At 38.4% G+C, this 15,445-nt stretch overlaps 1 long non-coding RNA gene across 3 annotated transcripts in view; it reads left to right on the top strand.

Annotated features, from left to right (window-relative positions):
* Positions 1 to 14,424, top strand: part of LOC118579248 — a 63,926-nt gene extending 49,502 nt beyond the window's left edge. For all 3 annotated transcript variants that reach the window (XR_004944455.1, XR_004944454.1, XR_004944456.1), the window contains one exon: positions 14,395 to 14,424. This is a non-coding gene — a long non-coding RNA (uncharacterized LOC118579248). The remainder of the gene's footprint in view (positions 1 to 14,394) is intronic.
* Positions 14,425 to 15,445: the final 1,021 nt, after the last annotated feature.

Here is a 15,445-nt window from a genome sequence, read left to right as displayed (position 1 = left end):
GTCTAGTTAAATGTACTTATTAACTGTGATAATTTGAATTGATATTTTTGTGTGCTAAATAATGCAGAGCAACAATTTTCTTATAAGAAGAAAGGGCCACCTGGCATATTCAAGACCACTTGAGATTAAAATGAATGCCTCACTTGCATTTAAAAATACTGTCCATCTTGCCAGATGGTAGTGATGCATACCTTTAATTCCAGCACTCAGGAGACTGAGGTAAGCAGATCTCTGAGTTCAAGACTAGCCTCTACAGAGTGAGATCCAGGACAGTCAGAGCTGCACAGGGAAATCCTGTCTCAAAAAACATATATACTTCATTTTTTTAAAAAAAGTTTAATGTCAATTTTCTATTCAATTATAGTGGAGCAGGCTTAAAGTTACTATACTCAGCCTGTGCAAACATTATGTTGAGTTCAGTCCATATCAATAGGATTTAACTTGAAATTATAAGAACAAATTACTGTCACTGAATCATAACAGTACTGGAATACAGTACATTCTATTAAATTGTGTCTAGTTTTATTAAATGCAAATAAATAGTAATGAGCTGAGATAAAACCAGATAGAGAGAAAAAATTACCTTATAATCCAAAAGCAGATAAAGACATTTTTAAGGACATCTCATGGATAAAAATGAGTGCAAAATGTTTGTAAAATCATTCCTTTTAGAAATTCATTGTGTTCTGAAAGTTCACTTTCTGTTTCAGGAAGGCTCTACTTGTCATTTTCATCTCTACATAAACCATCCTGCCCCTTGAAATGCTCTCATAGGCATGACCATTACTTGAAAACTAAACCTCAGATTCTGTAACATTCTCAAAGCTCCTTGAACTGGTACCATGCTCACTTCCTGCTTCCACACACAGAGCTGCAAAGGGAATAGTGAAACCATGAATCTCACTGTGTGACTTCACTACAAAATATATCCATGATGTCCATCAACCGACAAATAGATAATGAACCTGGTATATTTGTAAAGGAGAGGCTGTAGAAGAGAGCAGAATTAGAGAGGGAGACTGCTTGGGAGCAGAAGGGCTCCAAAAGGCAGTAGAGTTTTGGGAATGAGGAAATGAGGGTCCAGGGAAAGACTTAACCAAAATGAAGTGTTAGGAAACTACTTGGGGATTTATACTCTTGTAATCCAAGGAAAATACAGTAAGAAAAGACAGTAGGGTCTGCCCCAGAACTCCCATCTGGATAAGAGGTGAGTACCTGGGGTTATAGCCAGAGAGGCAACTGCCCCTGGGTCCCACCTCTGGACACAGGCCATCCTGGGAGGACCTAATCAACTTGGCCTCAGTTTCCAGCCAATTGGCGGGCTCAGTGGGAAGGCTCCCCTTTTCCAAGACTGCAGGCAGACACTGCAGTCTCCACACCCTGCCCTCACATACATCTGCCAGAGACCCCAGCCACTTCCTGAGAATCAGAGACCAGCCCCAAGCTTCCATTCTGCCCTGGAACTCCCAACTGGACAACAGGAGCTCCCATCTGGACAAAATAAGGAGACCCCAGGGACTTCCCGAGACTCAGAGTCCAGCCCCCCAGCTCCTATCCAGCCAGCACTCTCATCTGGACCAGCGCTCCCATCTGGCTCAGAGCTTCCATCTGGATCAGAGAGAGGCTCCCTAAATATATCAGCTCTGTCTGGACCAAGTACACTGATAAAACCAAGAACGAACCCATGTGGAGATGGGCAGACGTCAAGGCAGAAGTACATACAACAAAATAAAGAGCAATACAGCATCACCAGAACCTAGCCCTTCTCCAACAGCTAGACCTGAACATCACACAATGGAAGAAGAAGAAAACAACCTTATAAGTAACATCATGAAGAGGCTAGAGCCTTATATAGAAGAAAACAAAAATAAAGTAGAGGAACAGACAAACAAAAGTGGGAAGAACGCTATAAAAAACTAGAGAAAAGGACAAATAAAGCCGAAGAAAACAATAAGTCCTTGAAAGAAAATCATGAAAAAGCAAGGGAAACAATCCAAGACCTGAGGAGGGAAATAGAAAAAATGAAGAAGACACTAGAAGAAGGAATGCTGGAAATAGAAAATCAGAGTAAACAAACAGGAACTTCAGATGCAAGTATAACCAACAGAATGTAAAAGATGGAAGGGAGGATCTCTGGTGTTGAAGATACGGTAGAAGAAAGAGATTCATCAGTCAAAGAAAATACTAAAACCAACAAAGTCATGACCCAAAATGTTCAAGAAATTTGGGACACCATGAAAAGACCAAACCTATGAATAATAGGGATAGAGGAAGGAGAAGAATACCAACTCAAAGGCACAGAAAATATATTTAACAAGATCATAGAAGAAAACTTTCCCAACTTAAAGAACGAAATGCCTATGAAGATACAAGAAGCCTATAGAACACCAAACAGACTAGACCCCCAAAACAAGTCCCCTTGCCACATAATATTTAAACAACTAAACATACAGAATAAAGAAAGAATATTAAGGGCAGCAAAGGAAAAAGGCCAAGTGACATATAAAGGCAAACCCATCAGAATAACACCTGAATTCTCAATGGAGACTTTGAAAGCCAGAAGGACCTGGACTGATATAATGCAGACACTAAGACACCATGGATGCCAGCCTAGACTAAAATACCCAGCAAAACTTTCAATCATCATAGGTGGAGTGAACAAGACCTTCCAAGACAAAAGCAGATTTAAAAAATACTTAGCCACAAACCCAGCCCTACAGAAAGCACTAGAAGGAAAATTCCAACCTAAGGAAGGCAGATACACCTTCAAAAACACAGGCAATAGATAACAACACAGCAGTAAACCCCAAGGAAGAGAAGTACACACACACTACCACCAAAAAATAAAAATAACAACAGGAACAAACAATCACTGGTCATCAATATCCCTTAATATCAATAGACTTAATTCACCTATAAAAAGACACAGACAACAGAATGGATATGAAAACAGGATTCATCTTTCTGCTGCATACAAGAAACATACCTCAAATTCAAAGACAGACACCTCCTAAGATTAAAAGCCTGGGAAAAGACTTTCCAATCAAATGGTCTTAAGAAGCAAGCTGGTGTAGCCATCCTAATATCCAGCAAAATAGACTTCAAACTAAAATCAATCAAAAGAGATGATGAAGGACATTACATACTCATCACAGGAAAGAGCCACCAAGATGAAGTCTCAATTCTGAACATTTACACCCCAAACACAAGGACACCCACATATGTAAAACAAACATTACTAAAGCTTAAATCACATATAAAACCCCACACATTAATAGTGGGAGACTTCAACACCCCACTTTCACCTCTCGACAGATCGGCCAAATTGAAACTTAACAGAGACATAATGGAATTAACTGATGTTATGGCTCAAATGGACTTAATCAATATCTACAGAACATTCCACCTAAACAAAAAAAGAATATACCTTCTTCTCAGCACCCCATGGAACTTTCTCAGCAGATACAAAACAATTGGAATAACCTCCTGTGTTCTATCAGACCACCATGGTTTAAAGTTAGATTTCAACAACAACAAAAACTACAGAAATCCTACAATCTCATGGAAACTGAATAATGCTCAACTGAATGACCAGTGGGTTAAAGAAGAAAGAAAGAAAGAAATTAAAGACTTCCTAGAGATCAATGAAAATGAATACACCATATACCCAAACTTATGGGATACTATGAGAGCAGTGCTAATAGAGAAATTCATAGCACTGAATGCCCACATAAAGAAGCTGGAGAAATCTCACCCTAGTGACTTGACAGCACACCTGAAAGCCCTTGAACAGGAAGAAGCAAAGTTTCCCAGGAGGAACAGACGCCAGGAAATTATCAAATTGAGAGCTGAAATCAATAAAATAGAAAAAAGAGAACAATACAAAGGATTAATGAAACAAAAAGTTGGTTCTTTGAGAAGATCAACAAGAAAGACAAACCCTTATCCAAACTAACCAAAACAAAGAGAGAGAGCATCCAAATTAACAAAATCAGAAATGAAAAGGGGGACACAAAAACAGACAATGAGGAAATCCAGAGAAACATCAGGTCATACTTCAAAAACCTCTACTCCACAAAACTGGAAAATCTAAAAGAAATGGATAATTTTCTAGATAGGTAACACATGCCTAAGTTAAATCAAGACCACATAAACCATTTAAATAGTCCAATAACCCCTAAGGAAATAGAATCAGTCATTAAAAGTCTCCCAGCCAAAAAAAGCCCTGGACCTGATGGTTTCACTGCAGAATTCTACCAGATCTTCAAAGAAGACTTAATACCAATACTCTTTAAATTGTTCCACACAAGATGTTGAAGGTATATTACCAAACTCCTTCTATATGGCTACAATTACCCTGATTCCTAAACCAAACAAGGATGCAACCAAAAAAGAGAACTACAGACCAATCTCCCTCATGAACATTGATGCAAAAATACTCAATAAAATTCTGGCGAACAGACTCCAAGAACACATCAAAACAATTATCCACCATGATCAAGTAGGCTTCATCCCAGGGATGCAAGCAAGGGTGGTTCAACATACGAAAGTCCGTCAATGTAATACACCATATAAACAAACTCAAAGAAAAAAACCACATGATCATCTCACTAGACACAGAAAAGGCATTTGACAAAATCCAACACCCCTTTATGATAAAGGTCTTGGAGTGATCAGGAATACAGGGAACATACCTAAACATAATAAAGGCAATCTACAGCAAGCCAACAGCTAACATCAAATTAAATGGAGAGAAACTCAAAGCAATACCACTGAAATCAGCAACAAGGCAAGGCTGGCCCCTCTCCCCATACTTATTCAATATAGTACTTGAAGTTCTATCCAGAGCTATAAGACAACATAAAGAGATTAAGGGGATACATATTGGAAAGGAAGAAGTCAAGCTTTCCCTATTTGTAGATGACATGATAGTATACATGAGTGACCCCAAAAGTTCAACCAAGGAACTGATACAGCTAATAAAAACCTTCAGCAACATAGCAGGATACAAGATCAACTCAAAAAAATCAGTAGCCCTCCTATATACAATAGACAAACAGGCTGAGAAGGAAATCAGAGATACATCACCATTTACAATAGCCACAAATGATATAAAATACCTTGGGGTTAGTCCTGCTAAGCATGTGAAGGACCTATATGACAAGAACTTTAAGTCCCTGAAAAAAGAAATTGAAGAAGATGTCAGAAAATGGAACGATCTGCCATGTTCATGGATAGGCAGGATTAACATAATAAAAATGGCGAGCTTACCAAAAGCAATCTACAGATGATTCAACAAAATCCCCATCAAATTACCAACACAATTCTTCACAGATCTGGAAAGAATCATATTCAACTTCATATGGAAAAACAAAAAAACCATGATAGCCAAAAGAATCCTGTACAATAAAGCAACATCTGGAGGCATCACGATCTGCTGCAGACTGGATCTCAGCTGGACCACCAGACCGAGGGAGAACAGGTTGAAGGTACTCAGGATAAGTGAGATTCAGCGAGTGACAGACAGACACAGACACAAGAGTATGCTTTGAAGCTGCTGCAATTTTACTCAGACCAAGCAGTGAATTTTATACAGTTATTTGAGGAAACATGGCAATCGGCCAGTAGGATGACAGACATAGAATCAACAATGTAGTACACAATTTTCTCAGAATGACTAACAGATCTCATGAGTACAGCCTTTATTTCCCCTTTTGTGGTTCCTCATCCAGACAGAGAACATTATGGCCCTAGCTGTAGCTTTCCTTCTACATAATCATTAAACGTTTGTTCTGTATCAAAATTAAACCTTTCCCACCATAGTTCTAACCATGGTCTTATTTGTGTGAAAATATTTAACCTTTGCCTGTGGGTGAGAAGGCACCAGGGGGGGTGGGACCTAGTTAATCTTTTCCTGAACTGTAACTTATGTCATTCTGTTTTCATACCATTATGATTCACCCATCAGTTCCCATGTTTATCATAAGCTCCCGTGAAAGGTAATGGTTCTAAATAATTATTATGTCTAGGAATAAAGTTAGGGGGTTGCCACCATCACCCCTTGATGAGAAACTCTATTTGTCCCTGGATAATTCTTGTAGGAATGGCCAATTCCTGTAACTGCTTCCTCACACCTGCTGTTCGCTGCGCGTGTGGATTGCCTATGAGTGCCTGTACCTTTACTTTCATTCTCTCTTCGCTACAGTCTTCATCCTTCTGAATCATAAATTCTTTTTGTTCTAAATCATTCATGAATTTCCCTAAACTTTTGGGACCCTCTTGAACTATTTGCCTAAGAGCTTGAGTCATAGGTGGGGGTATTGAAGCCACTTTTGAGGAATCATAACTCTCTTTATGGGGCACATCAGGAACATTAAGGGTTAACTTCTTGGAATCAATACACAAGGAAACAGCAATAACCACAGCTTCAAAGAGAAGAAGGCAGAGTGTCAGCCAGCCTCTGCAAGCAGATCTGAGTGGTTCCGTGTAGCCTGGCACCATGAGTCGGACAGATTGATGAGGGGTCCTCTGGGACATAGACCCGAGGGCCGTGAGCCCCCCTTTCTCACATAACTACCTCATCCAAGGCATTTGTCCCGCTGGCGACACTTTTGTGGACATGGCAACGATCCCCAACCTCAAGCTCTACTATAGAGCTACTGTAATAAAAACAGCTTGGTACTGGCATAAAAACCGACATGTGGACCAATGGAATTGAATTGAAGACCCTGCCATCAACCCGCACACCTATGAACATACAATTTTTGACAAAGAAGCCAAAAATGAACAATGGAAAAAAGAAAGCATCTTAAACAAATGGTGCTGGCATAACTGGATGTCAATGTGTAGAAAGCTGCAAATAGATCCATATCTGTCACCGTGCACAAAACTTAAGTCCAAGTGGATCAAAGACCTCAACATAAACCCAGTTACTCTGAAGCTGATAGAAGAGAAAGTAGGAAGTACTCTTGAACACATTGGCACCAGAGAGCACTTTCTAAATATAACACCAGTAGCACAGACACTGAGAGAAACAATCAATCAATGGGACCTGTTGAAACTGAGAAGCTTTTGTAGAGCAAAGGACAACGTCAACAAGACAAAGCGACAGCCTACAGAATGGGAAAAGTTCTTCACCAACCCCACATCTGACAGAGGGCTGATATCCAGAATATATAAAGAACTCAAGAAATTAGACATCAAAATGCCCAACGGTCAAATTAAGAAATGGGCTATAGAACTAAACAGAGAATTCTCCACAGAGGAATTTCAAATAGCTGAAAGACATTTAAGGAATTGCTCAACATCCCTAATTATCTGGGAAATGCAAATCAAAATGACTCTGTGATACTACCTTATACCTGTCAGAATGGCTAAGATCAAAACACAGAAGACAGCTTATGCTGGAGAGGATGTGGAGAAAGGGGAACTCTCCTCCACTGCTGGTGGGAATGCAAGCTTGTACAGCCACTTTGTTTTAGAATTATCAATATTGGTCTAGTGTAATCTTTCCTTATGAAATTTTGGGAAATCCATTCCTTCTCAAGACCCAGCAGTATTGAGCACTCCTGGGCATATTACCCAAGGAGTTGAAGAATGCTGTACACCCAACTCCATATACACCATAAGAAGGAACACAAACAAGAGTTGTCATAATGGGTTAGGCATAAGACATAACTTATTGATTTTATTTTTGTGTTATTAGATTAATGTGAAACTTTCTTTTCCCTCCTTGATCCCCTTCTTCTGTGCCATATTTGCTGGGCTGTAGCTATGTGTTCGATATCTCAGCAAGAATCAGAGATTGGTAAACATAATGAGAGCCGGAACCTGGATAACAAACCTATGATGTTGATTGCCCCCTACTTGAATTCCAATACACCTCGCAAGCAAGTGCGATGGATAGTATACATAAGGTTGAAGAAAAATGAAATTATTATCTAGAGCATTAGACATCTGACTATGAAAGAGAAAAAAGAGATCTACAACTTATTAATTATCACAAATGACGGTGACCAGCATAGAGAGGTCCCGTAGGGTACTAGCTAATGACATATGAAGTACTGACATCGAATGTCAGAGAAGAAACAATGAGCACAATCGGCATCATATTGCAGGCCCGGCTTGCAAGGGCACAGAATTTGAGTACGAGTAAACAAGACATCAGTATATACGCAGGCTCAAAAGAGAGACAAAGTGTCCAATGTCCTGAGTGCCCAATGGGGTAACCCCTTTGATGCGAACTCAAGCTACAGGACAAAAATACTTAGAAGTGGGTAGTTACTTGCTTTCCTCCTAGGTGATTGTAATCTCAGACTCGACTATGTGCTAGGGGTAGTTAAGATATATCTTATAACCATATAAAACAAAGAGGGATTACGTAGAAGACTGACCTACACCACAACCTCACAGGATAATGAGCTTGAGTTCTCTTCTACCCTTGTCAGAATTAACAGCAGGGGGGATGGGATGCTATGCCCTAGGAATGAAAAAGTGTTCCTAAAGAGAAACCACGCATCTTCCTTCAGCAAGGTGTTGGAAGCAATACACCCTAGCATGACAGAGAAGACAAATGAGGTAAAGTTATTGCTAGATGAAGATCGAGTACAAATAAATACTTATCACAAACTGATGGAACTTCGGGATGAGATGACAATGAACAACACTCATTAAAACTAATCTTCGGTGGAGTTAAGTGCGCAAGAAGAGCGTGGCAAAAAAGACAATCAACTAGATGACTATACTGCAAAGGTTACACTGGAAAGAAAGGTTATAAGCGTTTATAGGAAAGAGAAAGTATGTACGCACGATTCCATCTGAATTCTCACTCCGGGACTTTGTGATCCCTGACCAGTAATCCATGGTGCGTGCCTATACAACAGAGATAGCAGAGCAGAAAGAGAACAGAGCATCCGACGAACATATAGAGCCTCTATGAACATTGGCTCATGATGGATTTATTAATTTTGTTTTATGAATGTACCACATGGAACTAGGAATATGGCTACGAATGCGTATGGAGAGATTTTTTTAAAAATGGCCATACTAACCCCCAGAAATTTAGAAAATCCACAATAGATTAATCACCATAAATACCTGCTGATTTTTAGACTGATACTTTGCGACATGTTGTACAGATTGCTGTGAGGATGGAAGAGATAAAGCGTACGTGGTGATCATGATGACTACATCTAGTCCTTTGAAAACGTTGATCTGCCACAGACACCTCTACATCATCACTCCTCCCTAATTCTACTTCTTCCTTTTTTTAAATTCCATTGCTGTGCATCAAACCCAGGACTTCAACCGGGTATGCCCTCTACCATTAGACCACTTTTCCAGTCTCAAGCACTCCTAATCTAGAATCTTTTGCTTAATAGGAAAACTCTACATTGACAATATTTTCAAACAGATCTCCAGACACAGTTATGTAATGCAAACAGTATATATGCATGTATGTATGTGTGTATGTATGTATGTATGTATGTATGTATGTATGTATGTATGTATTTTAGGTGGGTGTGCCAACACAGGTATTTGCTCAGCAATTTATACTATTATATTTTTTAATTAGAATAATTAACCACTAACTGTTACTGACTAACATTTGAAGGGCATTCTTTTAGTAATAATTGTTTAATATCATTACTCTGGCTCTTTATCACTCCATAAAAATCTGAAGGTCTCAGAAAAATCATCTTATCAAAACCTTCTTCCCAAAGTGATGCTATTAAAAAAATGGAGCTTTGAAAGGTGATTTGTAGCATGAATCTTAAAAGGTCTTATTAATAAAAGCAAACCCGGAGCCACATATTGGGGTGAATGCTAAAAGATCAGAGAAACAGAGCCAGTCACAGCTAACCTCACCACCTTAGCTGATCTCATTTCCTCAAACTGGAAGCCTTTGTGTTCTCATCCAAATGGATCTTAGCTGAACTGCTGCTCTAAAGCCTAAAAGCTTAACCAGGCTCTAGTTCCTGGTTTTCATGCCTTTTATATCTTTCTGCTTTCAGCCATCACTTGCCAGATTAAAGGCATGAGTCACCATGCCTGGTTGTTTCCAGTGTGGCTTTGAACTCACAGAGATCTGGATGGATCTCTGCCTCCAGAATGCTAGGATTAAAGGTGTGTGTGCCACCATTTTCTGGCCTTTATGTTTGTCTAGTGGCTATTCTGTTCTCTGACATCAGATACATTTACTAGGGTACACAATATTTTGGGGAACACAATATCACCACAGTGATTAGAGCAGAAGGATTCTCGGGCATGGGAAATTTTGAAATGTGGTTTTCCTTCTACTACATGAGAATACAGACAAAAGGCAACACCAATGAAACAGAGTGAGTGCTTGCCTGACACTCACTATGGGGCATCTTTATGTAGGCTCTCCTACCCCAGGACTATGAGTGGTTTTTTTGTTTTGTTTTGTTTAGTTGTTGTTGTTGTTTTTTCAAGACAGGGTTTCTCTGTGTAGTTTTGGTGCCTGTTCTGGATCTCACTCTGTAGACCAGGCCGGCCTCAAACTTACAGAGATCCTCCTGGCTCTGCACCCCCTGCCCCATTGCTGGGATTTTAGGCATGCTCCACCACCACCCAGCTAAACTACTGTTCTTTATAAATTATTACAAAAGTGTTTTGTGTCTAAGGTGAAAAGGACTCAAATACTCCTGTGATTTGAATCATTTGAAGAAATTTCCATCTGAAAACATTCTACTTTGTATTTTCTGTGTACTTCCACATTTGTTTAAGAAGTTACTTTGTTCAACTATTTGTGTTGTGAGGTGTGAAAATTAAGCTTTTCTCAAAATATATTAACACTTTGTGGGATGTAACTAAGCTTCACATAACTCAGGGGAGCAAGTGGTGAGAAAGGGGAGTGCGGGCTTATGTGTGTGCATTAAGTTTGGAACTGGAATGCCTGTGTCAGTGTGGGAGGGTTTGTAGAAAATTCCATCACATAAGCATAATTCTGACAGGACTTAAGCTAGCTACATTGCATATAGTCAGTTTCAACACTTTATATTTAATATCAATTATTAATTAGACAGTTTGGGCCCTATCTAATTTTATTTTAATAAATAGCTAACAGAAGAAATAGCAGTGGGAACTGTAGTCATGTCTAGGGAAAATCATACTAATCTGTGTGTCTCTAGTTGACAAATATAAATTGGAAGTGTCAGCCTTTTTTGAATGTTATTGATAAAAACATGTGTTTCATCATGATGCCAGGGTTCTTAACTCTTACTGTTCCAGTGATTATCCAAATCTAAATTCCACAACATTCTAGAGCAATTCAAGCTTGCAAAAGTATCATCAGAGGGTCATCTTACTAGACCTCTTCATTTCTTGAATTCCTGGTCTCGTTTCTCAGTCTGCTTTCAGGTAAAGTGTGTCTTGTTCTATTTCTGGCCCATTGTACATGACACCTCCACTCCAGGGCTCCACGATGAGCTATTTTTTCTCAAGTTTACCACACCACTATCACTATTGTTGCTGCTGCTGTGGCCATTTCTACATATACAAACACTCACAAATGCACACTTCCAAATACACACATGCACACATACACACATGTACACACACATATCCACACATACACTCATGCACACACACACACACACACACACACACCACAGATACGACATATACAACACATACCGCATGATGAGCACACAAATACATTCACCATATTCATGCCACATACACACACACCATACACACACATGCACACCATATGCACATACTCCCAAACATACCCCATGTACACATCTTACTAAGATAACATTTCATTTCATTAATAATTTAATATTGCTAATATATATGTCTTTAGGGGAAAAACATGAAAGCATAAAAGGGACTTGGTAAGAAGGGTTCAAAAGAATGGGATGAAAGAGTGTAATGTCAGGTGAAAATGATCAAGGTACATATGCATGTATGAATTGTCAAAGAATAAAGGCATAAAAGATTAATAGAAACCCACTGAGAAACCAAAAGAAAACAATCCTCTCTGACCTCGCAGTTGCTGTATATATTCTCATAGTTCTCATGCTTCCTATTCATCTGTTTTTTCACTCTATAGGAAATGACATTTTATGGACCACTTCTTATTTCTTCCTTGCTTTCCTTGAACCACAGTTAAAGTGACTAAGAAAATGTTTAGTTCATGTTTCATGTTGAGTGTTGGAGGAAGAGACAAAATAGCAATTGCAGAGACACAAGTGTGAGATATGGGCAGTTCTAAAAATCTCTCTCTTTCATGTCTGTGTCTGTGTCTCTCTCTGTCTCTCTGTCTCTGTCTCTGTGTCTCTCTGTCTCTCTCTTTCTCCTCCCTCTGAATTTAAACAAAATCAAGCTTGGATCCAATGACTTCACCAGCAGTCATTTTCCCACTTTTGTTGGTAAGGTTTTCTTGTAAGCTTCAAGAATGACGATTATTAAATTACAGGCCCTTAATTCAATACAGCCTTCACTCTGTCCTGAAAATGTATCTTCGTCTGTGAGTCACATTCTCCTATTCCTTTCAGCCCATTAATCATTACATCATTCTATCATGTAATTACGTGTACTGTCTTTATTTAGTTACTGGAAGAGGCATCACATAAAGTTAGTGAATTTCTTTTGGAAATGTTTTCTTAGATAATGTCCATTTTAATGCAATTTCTTGGGTATTTTCCCTTATTATGTGATTATAACCAAAGACAATAAATGCATTGACTATTTTAACCTATCACTCCAAATAACTATAAACTTGATTGCTTTTATTCTTACAGCAGCTCTTGGTTTGCCATTCAGAATAATTTCAGATAAGGTTTTATGTGTGTATGGATGTACGTATGTATTTCTTTATTTTTCATGGTGTTTAGGACTGAATTGGGGGTCTTTTACATTACAATTAAATTTTAAATACAATTTATACAGTGATAATATTGCTTTAGTAAGTGAGAAAAATTATTTTGTAAAAATTAATTTGAGTTTTTAATCATTTTCCATCAAAGATAAAATAGATGTTTTTGTAACTTAATGTTCAAAAAATTAATACGATAAACTTTGACATAAATTCTCATTTGATAAAACTCCAAGTATATTTGCTGCTTCAGTTCAGGCTAAACTTTATGAAGTAGATTGTATCAAAACATTACTTGTCGCGCCCGCCTCGACCAGCAAGGAAGACGCGACACCGGGATCCTTCTCATTACAGTTTATTCAGACCTTTGATTAATTGCATTGTGTCTCTCTCCCTGGGGCAAGCCTCTCCCAGCACCTAAGTAGGGCTGGGCTGCCAACCCCAAGCAGCCACGTGGGCACTGTCCACAGGTTCACGCATATGCCAGCAACACACGAATCCAGCCATAGCCAAATAAGGAGCTGTTTACCATAAAGAGTGTTTGCCATCGGGAAGGCAGAGGGTAGAAGCCAGAGCCATCTTTAGGGTGCGGCTACACGCGGCTCTCTACAATTACTTATGAACTTTAGACCAACAGCTGTGGAGCCTCCATGGATTGGACTAGGCCCTCTGCATAAGCAAGACATGCATGTATCTTGGTCTGCTGAACGGGTCCCTGGCAGTAGGATCAGGATTCATCCCTGGTGCATGAGCTGGCTTTCTGGAGCCCATTACCTATGGTGGGATGCCTCGCACAGCCTTGATGTAGAGGGAGGGTCTTGGACCTGCCTCAGCTGAGTGTATCAGGCTCTGCTGACTCCCCATGGGAGGCCTTACCTTTTTGGAAGAGAGAATGGGGGTGGGTTGGGGGAAGGTTTGCGAGGAGGAGTGGGAGGAGGGGAGAGAGGGGCATCTGTGGTTAGTATGTAAATTAAATAAAAAATTCTTAATAAAGAAAAAGAAAAGAAAGAAAAAAAATTACTTGACCTCTTCTGAAGTGATGATCCTGTAGGTTTTAACTTGTTAATTACTGTATCTTCTTTGTTACTTGTCTTGGCATTGTTTCAGTTTTTAAAGACTTCCAATTATATTTATTTTAGTTCTTAATGAATAAAAGACAATTAGAAATAGAAATTTAGTATCTTTGCTAAATGCTATTTGTTTTCACTAGAAATATAACACTTAAGCATTGAATGAACTTGACAGTTAAAATGCTTGTGTTATTGGGAAATGTCATTGGGTAAGTTGTAATTTTGTGATAAATAAATTCTTGTAGCTTTTTGATAGATATCTGGACACTTTAATCTTTGAGATGATGGAATTAAAAATGCATAAGGCTTACCTGAAAATAACTTAATTTTCCTTATGTAATATTGTTTTGTAGTATGTGATAATATAGGTCTCAGAATCAAAGTTTGCCTTGGTTAAAATTAAGTTTCCATCAATAAACTGTATATATCAGATAATATTTATTTATTTATTAAAGATTTATTTATTTATTATGTATACAGCATATATGACTGCAGACCAGAAGAGGGCACCAGATCTCGTTACAGATGGTTGTGAGCCACCATGTGGTTGCTGAGAATTGAACTCAGGACCTCTGGAAGAGCAGCCAGTGCTCTTAACCTCTGAGCCATCAATCCAGCCCCAGATAATATTTAAATATTTTTATTTCTAAAAAGGTAATCATGACCTATATCTTACAGAGCTAAAATGAGGTGAAATACTGTAAATATTTTAAAGTCATTTATAAGTATAAGATTGGTGAGTTAAATAGAAAAAGAAGACTTGAACTGTGTATGAAATATAGATACCAAAGGCCTCACATTTTAAAGTATAATGTAAATTTATTTTATTTTTAATGTTCCCTTGCTCTATATTGATAATAGTTTTTTGAGCATTATCTGTTTTAGAATATATCCTTTAAGAATTTATGGCAGAAGTCTATATGAGAAATGACAAAGGCCTGTATTCCATGATAGTAGAAATGGAGGAAAGATGAAATTAGAACATTCACAATGCAGGAAGTAGTTTGAGATGCAGGTTGAGTGTGAAGTTTGTGCAATTAAATCATTGGATTGTTTCTCAGTTGATCAATTAACACTTGTTAGTCCTTATGTTCACTTCCTCATACTAAGATGATTTTCATTATGTTTACAACATAGATACTGTGGACACTTGATTCATAAGAGTGTGCTCAGGATGGAATGATACAATGACTATATTATGCTTAGTGTAATTCATTGGACATTCATGTTTGATAATGTAAAGTAATTATTGTTTTGAATAGAATGAGTTGAAAACTGTAACCTCTAAATGAAGGACACAACAAGAGTTATAATGGGTTAGCATAAGACATACTTATTATTTATTTTGTTTATTAATTAAGTGAAACTTTCTTTTTCCCTCCTTCCTCTCTTTCTTCTTCCATTGTGTTGGAGACAAAACAGAGCTGTGTCCCTACTGAATCATACACCCAGTGCTGCATGTCTTTGAAATGATTATCTAATAGACATCTGACTATGAAGAAAAAGAATCACTATTTATTATACGTACCAG

This window comes from Onychomys torridus, chromosome 3 (genome assembly GCF_903995425.1).
Source record: "Onychomys torridus chromosome 3, mOncTor1.1, whole genome shotgun sequence".
NCBI classification, from domain to species: domain Eukaryota; kingdom Metazoa; phylum Chordata; class Mammalia; order Rodentia; family Cricetidae; genus Onychomys; species Onychomys torridus.
The sequence above is the reverse complement of the archived record's forward strand: the minus strand, read 5'-3'. Positions and strand labels throughout refer to the sequence as shown.